Genomic DNA, 7,986 nt, shown 5'->3' with positions numbered 1-7,986 from the left:
TACAAAGAATATCAGTGTTTTATTCATGAGCAGTTATTCAATATGGTAAAGAGGTACTATCTGGGGTGCCTAGAGGGGTTTGAATGTCCCTTATTTTGTTGAAAAATGGTTGCTGGTTGTTTTGGCTAAGGCAGTGATGTCTGGTGAAATGTAGAGGAAGAAGCCCCAGGGAAAGATTCGTGTCTTAAATGTGTAAGACAAAGCACTTTGAATATGGACTGCATGAACTCTGCTCATTATGAGGTAAGAACTAAAACTTTTAGGGCTCAGATGTGTAATTTAGAAGCATGCACTGAGCACATGCATGTAAAACAATGGGATTATTCAGATGAGTAAGTACCACATTGCTGCAACTTCCATGAACCATAATTTAAAAAGCAACCAACATTTTGCTGTGTGCTGTTTGTGCAACAGTCTGTGCTTACACACATGCTTTTAAATAATGCTTTTGTACACATCAAAATGTTTATACAGAAGAACTGCCTGTCCATTCTGTCTGTAAATGTGAAGAAGCCTTTTGGGGGAGAATATACTTGTGTGTTTGGAGATCATGTACCATATACTGGGGCATTGCAGTAGTTAGTGCAATGAAGGACAATAACCCCTGCATGCCCAGTTGTTTTGGTTTGGTTTGGTTTGTTTTTTTTCTGTGGAAGATGCTATGCCATAAGTCCTTCCCCCTCACCACCACCCCTATGCACACATGCTTTTCTGAAGCCTGAAGGACTGACTGATCATTAGAGCCAAAATGAAAGATGCAATTCTGCTTTCACAGCAGTCGGTCAGAACAGCATCAGCATCTCTGATGGCATTGATTTAAACTTAGACTTCAGGGACCTACGTTAACAGAGGAGAAATGCTGCATGTGCAAGTGTTGCAGGGAAAAGAAATAAATAAATGAGAATTCAATATTGTAACGTTTGGGTTCTTTTGAGTCCTATTTACACACAAGGTGAAAGAAAGACTTCAGTGTGGAACTGTGGATGTCATTATTAAACCAAACATGTAAAATTAGAAATATTTTATTTATTTCTCCATTTGTTGGTCTCAATTCTTCCAGTCTTCACAATAAACAATTCTGGGAGAGAGGGATTAGAAGCAGCTGCAGGCCTCCATGTGATCTGAAGGGCACAGTAGGAGTATAAGGAATTTAAATACCATTCATTTTCTTTTCCTTTGCTCCTCTTCCCCCCGCCTTCCCCATGCCATTCCGCATGGGAAACAATCAGTCATTCAGAGACATGGACAATGACCCCCTACCTTTCGAAGTCCGTATCCAAAAATCCTTTGGCAAAGCAGACCTGGACTCCAGCTAGCTCAGCGCTGCTGGAAGTCACATTCTGCACTGTTAGATGCTGGGATTCATGAATTGCAGGCTTGCACTGTACACCAAGTGCCTTCAATCAGTTGTCAGAAACACTGGCTGACCACTGCCTGAGCACTCTACATACTTCCACTTTTGTTTTAACGCCTTTTCAGTTTTCACAGTGAGGCTGTGGAACCTCACTGGAATCCAGTTCCTTTCTGATTAAAATATCTTTTCTTTAAACACAGCTTTGCACCAGGGATGTCAGCCTGGGGGGCGCAGCATGGCCAGGATACACTTCTGGTGATCGATACAACTTCACTTCCTTGATGATTATCCCAAATAAATCTCACTGGTATTTTCAGCCATGATGTAGATGCCCTTTACATCCATATAAATCTTCAGAGCAAGGAGAAAATTAGCCAACTCCAGACATTGATCTTGTGAGGTAAACTGTACCTAGGTAACAGGGGCTCCATTGATAAACAATGAAGCAATGCAGATAACTTACCAGCTTACTTTTAATCAATGCAGCTTCTCACAATGTATTATTCCAGCAATGGGTCTAAATCACTGTGCACTATAAGAGTTGTTTTCAAAACCTTTTAATCTAATTGGAAAATCTTCCTTTCTACTGGTAATAAACACTCACTAAACTGTCTGCACCTAATTGAGCTGTAGTAATTTATGTGAGCTCCCCACTGCTTTTTCTCTCTTTAATCAGACAGACTGCTTTATGTCTTTAACTAATGAAACCTAAGACTTCGCCAAGTAGATTTGATCAAATGTCACTACTGAATAAATCTTCATTAACACTGACATGTCCCACATCCTCCCCATGTCTCACTTCATCATTAACTCAGAGCAACATCATCATAGAAAGGTGATAGCCGCTACTTTATTTACATATATAATCAAGCAGTAGTCATCAATGTCATACCAAATAAGAACATGAAAAGACAATTTATTGGAACTTTTTGTCAGGGCTTAATAATAGTAACTGCAGTGATGCCTTTTTCCTAGAAAGGACATCTCAGTACCCTAGACATGCTAGAAATGCCACCAGCTGCCATGTATGTTCATAGAAAGTTTTCCCTGTTGTAATAGCTATTTAGACCGATCCTTCCCCTGTATAAATAAATATTCCTCCTCACCTAGCAGTGCCTTTCAGAGGTACTCAAGCTAGCCTAGGTAGCAGGAACTGTACAGCTGCTTACAACAGGGAGTATCAATGATCCAGATGTATGTTACTTAGCACAAAGTCTTTGATGGTATTGTTGGATACTAACTTGAGCAGTTACTGTTGTTACTTGAGTAAAAGTTGGTACTCCCATGTCTGCTCAGGGACACAATGAGAGAATTCTCCAGATTAGGCCAATATTGACCAGAATTAAAATTATGGGGGCAAGAGAAGCAAATCAGCCCTCTGTGATGCAAAACAAAAACTTGATGGTGCAAGAAATATTTATTTGAACCAATGAAAAGTAAATGTTAAATGTTGCAACAGAAATAGTGGCAAACAAAGGTAATGGGGCATCTAAAATGACAAAAAGAAGAAAACTTATGTTTTGATTTTTTCTTATGGACATACATGACTTTTTTACACATAAAAAATCAGAGGTGCCAAAGGAAATGCTCAGAATACCAGTTGTAGGTATTTCAATGTTCTCTCAGCATTAATTTCCCTTAAAGTTGATTATGTACTGCCTTTCACTGGAAAGTCAGTGGGAATGAACCCTTTAGAAAGTCTTTGTGTTGCTCATCAAACATTTAGTAAGTGATAAAAGACAAAAATTAGGAGTGTAAATACTGGTATTTTTGTGGGTATTGGCATGAGTGCTGAAAGATGAGTTGGGAAATGCATATTTAAATGGATTGTGGGGCAGGGGCTGTGACGACAAAGACTTTAAGGTGGTAAACTGGACAAGAAGCAGCCAAGGAACAGTTCATAGTGGCCAGTGATAACGTCAGATAAGTTGAAAAAGGAGGTCATTTTGGCAGTGGAGTTTGTCTGGTGTCTGGCAGGAAAAAGATATTGACAGACATGCATGTACCCACCTGCACATGCTTAGTTTTGCAGAAAAAAATAAAATGTGCTGTGATTTTGAAGACTGAATAGAGCCATATCTGACCTGGCTTGGCATTTTTCTTGAAAACCTTCCTGAGCATTGGTTTTGCAGAGTGCATGCATTGATTGAATTGTACCTGCTAAAGTCTCCAATATTTTCTGTCTGCAGCAGCTACTGGTAATAACTATCTTAACTTTATATATATGAGCATGTGTGAGCACGTAGCGTGTCTTTCATAAACACCATGTGTGAGTGCCCTTCTAAGAAGTCCTGTGGTTCCTTCTACGATCAACATTTTTTACCTGAATGGAGTGACAACAACTGAGTCAAGGTGAGGAAAGAGGAGGCAGGACTAGGATGGATAAACCAATACTTTTATACCACGAGATGGAGAGTAAAGGAAAACTTGAGATTTAAGAGAGGGAGAGAGTGGATTTAGATTTTCTTTAGGCCTTTGTCCACTATTTGCAACTTTTATAACTATTCATCAAAGGATAACTTTTCATAAGGTTAATATTAGCTTCTGAAATATATTTAACAATCATTGGTTGGCCTCCCATCCTAGACAAATACATAAAATAAATGTAAGTCATAGATGAAATTGGAGAATAGCTGGAGCCTGGCCAGAATTTTGTTTGCCAAGGGAAGATTTTAGCTAGAGATAGTTCTGTTCACTTGCATTCCTGAGGGTTTTTTATTGGGTAGTTCTAATACTGGAAGATAAAAGGAAAATTCATAGGAGATGATTCGTATTATGAGGATTATTTAGGTTCTGTGTTTCTTTAATCATGAGAAATAATATAAATTCTGTTGTACAAAACCACTCTGACTGTGGAAGGAGCATAGTCTAAAAAGTGAAGATGAAAGTACATTTGCTGAGTACACTTGGAAAGGTAGGAATAGGTAGAGATTTTAAAGAGAGATACCTGCTAGCCTGTGGTTAATAATATTAATTTGTTAGACTGGATGTAACACCTACATCTATCAAGCATATTCCAAAAGTGCATTATTTTAACATTATTTTTGCCTTGATGAAGATAGAGTGATTTGGGTTATTGAAAGCACTGTTGACCACTGTTAGATTTTTAGACTTGTATGCTGCATCTCTCAATAGCTAATGTTTCATGTTGGCAAGAAAAGATATTGGTGGATCCTCTAATCAGTGCTGAGTAAAAATAGCTATGCAGTCTGTCAAAGAAAAATAAAAAGAACTGCTGAGCTATTTTATAGCAACTGTAGAAGTTCTAAAGCTTTGGAAGGCTCCATGACTGGAAAATACATGGTATAGATATACACATGCTTATGTGTGCATATATATATGAGAGAAGATACATAACTGTGTAATGATTCATGTTATAGCCCTGTTTTACACTTATTCCACTATAAGAAAGGAAATTATCTTGCCTTCAGATACCTGGTATACACATACATGCCAGTTAAAAAAAAAAAAGCGTATATGTAGTTTCTGAGAAACAGACATCACAGAATTCCATTCATGCATAATTCATCTTTCTGGGCTATTATCTCATTTTTAAAGAGGGCATCCAGCATATTCATTAAAAATTGCATATGATCCATTTGGGCCAATCACCTGCCAGTTACTGCTTTTCCTTGTTTTCCTTTCTTCTGGTTTAGCCTACTGAATGTGAAAAACATGCTCTGATCAACTTGAGTGTGCATGCAAACAGAATCAGAGAGTAGAACATGTTTTACAGCTTACACTGTGCTACTGGAAACCTGGAACCTGTAGGTCAATGGCACTGTTTTATTTCTTTTTCAATGATAGAAGAGAGAAAAGGATGAACTACAAGATGATCACAAAGCATTTTTCCACTGCTGTGCCTTGATATACTATTCTCTGTAATATAAATGCTATAATAAATCATACTTTCTGTTTGTGTTATGTCTTGGGGTCAGTGTTCAGCACACTCTGTGGAACAGGCTTTTTTTATTTTGTTTCAATGAAAGCCTGTGAATATGCTCCAGCCAGATTATCTGATTGTTTGTTCTGCTCAGCTAAGCAAACCATGCAAGTGTGCCCTAACTAAATTATCTGCTGCAAGTCTATACTGGTGTCATTCCAGTAGAGTCTCTCCCATCTGTTTCATTTTATTCCCTTTCTTGTATCTTTTTCCCACTCATTGGCCGTTAAAAGTGGTTGAAGACAAAAATAATAATAAAAAGAAGCTTTATACGGTTTCTCCCAGCAAGCATCTCTGATATAAATGCCAAAACACTTTAAATTCAAAGAATAGAGTTTCCTGAGCTAAAGTGGATTTATTAAAACAGGCAGCATTCTTGGCCTTCAAGTAGTCTCAATTCAAATTAATAGAAGGAAAAGATTACTAATTTTAGACACACACGTCTGTCAGCTATATTCCCTAATTTTAAAGAACTGGCCATGAGATATTACCAAAGCTCTGGTTTTGATCAAGAATAATTTTAACAAGTAGTTCACTTCCTTAATTGGACTTATTTAAATCTCAGCCACTAGGAATAAACTGTGGGCAGATTTCTTGGAAAGAGGTGAATGGTGAGACTGTGAAGACTGGAAAGAAGCGTAAACCAATTTTAAAAAGAATTTTACAGCTATAAGAACTTATTTAACATATTCTATTTTTCTTGAGTTTCTGAACTACTCTGAGAATCCTATGATAAATCTTTTTGGGGACTAAGTAAGAGAAGGGATTCCCAACTGGCCTGTGAGACTGATGGCTTGAAAAGCTACAACTGAGCAGTCGTCAGACAGTCATCTCAAAGAGCAGAGTTTAGCAAGAAGTATTCTGACAAGTATGAAAGAACACTTCTCTTTGATAAGGCATATCATCAACCCAACAAGATACAGATAGGTAGCTGAAAATTTGCAGGACTTCTTTGCATCACATTCCAGAGTTTTATTTTTCCCATTGCCATGTCATGCATTCAGCTCAACGCTTTGTATTTTGTTTTCCATGATGGTGTGAAAAAAAGCAAACTCAGTTTCAAAGGATTCAAGATTATGAGATGCTTGTTTTCCCAGTCAAAACAGTCTCATTGGCTAAGAGTCTTCCTTGCCAATGAATCTTTAAAACAAGTCTTGCTGAATCAGGGAACACCGTTATTTAAAACCTTCCCTCAATTGCAAAACCACTGAGGAAATCAGTGGATAAGAGGATACCTGCCTGGAGTTATAGATGTGTCTGTCTGATTAAGAAGAAATACCAATCCCGTTTCAAGGACTTTAAAAAAAATATTGAATTAAAAGTTTTAACACATAGAATCATTACTGCTTTAGGTGGAGGTTTGTATTGTTTTCTGATGCTGTGTTCTATACTTGCTCTCTTAGCCCTAGATATTAAACTTCTGCAAGGAAGACACTTGCCATAGCCTGTTTTATATTTGTTATTACTATGGGAAGAGTGTATCTCTTTTCACTTTGCTTTCCCCAGTAAAGTGTATATTATGCCCAACACAATGCCGTTAAACTCTAAGCAGAAAATATGACTGTTTATGTTTCACACTAATGTAATTACAGAGGGTGATAGGACATCTCCCTGCAAAATCTAGCTTTTGAAAATCTAGCTTTTTTTTTTTTCCTAGATCAATAAGCTGGAAAAAATATTTACTGTACCAATTTAAACTTAAAGTTATAAATACTATTTGACATCTAAAATGAATTCTTGTTACAATTTCAAAGCTAATTAATTTGCTTACAATGTCATTTTTTCCCTATTGCCTCATACTCCTACACTTTTGTTGCAGAAGGCGAGCAAGCCCTCCTGTAATTAATAAGCATTAGCAATATCTTACAGTGGGAGAAAGAAGACCAGCTGCCAACTTTTCAGTGGGATAACTACACTTCAGAGCACATCAGCCCAGAGTTGATGTGTGTTTTCTAAGGAAACTTCATCTGTGTAGGTAAATATGAAATCAACATTTAAATTGAGTGAAAGATTGAGTAGAAATGATGATATGATTGACAGATGTAAAAGAATTTTCATTGTGAATATTATTGGTGTTAAAGGGATCTTCCATTTGCCAGAGAAAAGTCATAATAAGCTGAAAATGACAGGGAGGTAGTCTGAAAGGTAGCACCTATCTGTCACAGTGAGAGTGGCACAAAATACTAAAGGGGTAGTCTACTGACTGCATAAATGAGGTATTCTCTGTCCCTGGTCTTTCAGGTGAAAGCTCCAGGTGCAATATGTCTCACATGTGTCTAAATTTGGCTGAGATGAATCTTGTCCAAATGTCTTCTGTGAAATATGGTTCAGTCATGCTCGGGCAACTGGAGTTAGAACTGAGCTGGTGGACAAATTCTGAAGCCCAACTGAGACTCCAAGGCTACTACTGAAGGAAGACCATCAGGTCTGCATGACCTTAAACTCTGTGAAGTGCCAGAGTGTGAGATCATACACCCTAAAGTGCTCCCTTTGCTTTTTATAAAGTGCTTAAGAAAATCACTGTCTTTTGTATCTACAAATCAATCGAAACCTGTCCAGATTTACCATTATCATAGATGTTGATGTCCTCTGTATATAAGTATAGTTAAGAAGGAAGAAACTTAGTACCAAAGTAAATTATATATATCATAAAAATTATAGAAGGGAACATAAATATAAAATTGAGAAA

Source organism: Strix aluco, chromosome 4 (genome assembly GCF_031877795.1).
Source record: "Strix aluco isolate bStrAlu1 chromosome 4, bStrAlu1.hap1, whole genome shotgun sequence".
In the NCBI taxonomy this organism is placed as follows: domain Eukaryota; kingdom Metazoa; phylum Chordata; class Aves; order Strigiformes; family Strigidae; genus Strix; species Strix aluco.
Note: the sequence above shows the minus strand (reverse complement) of the source record.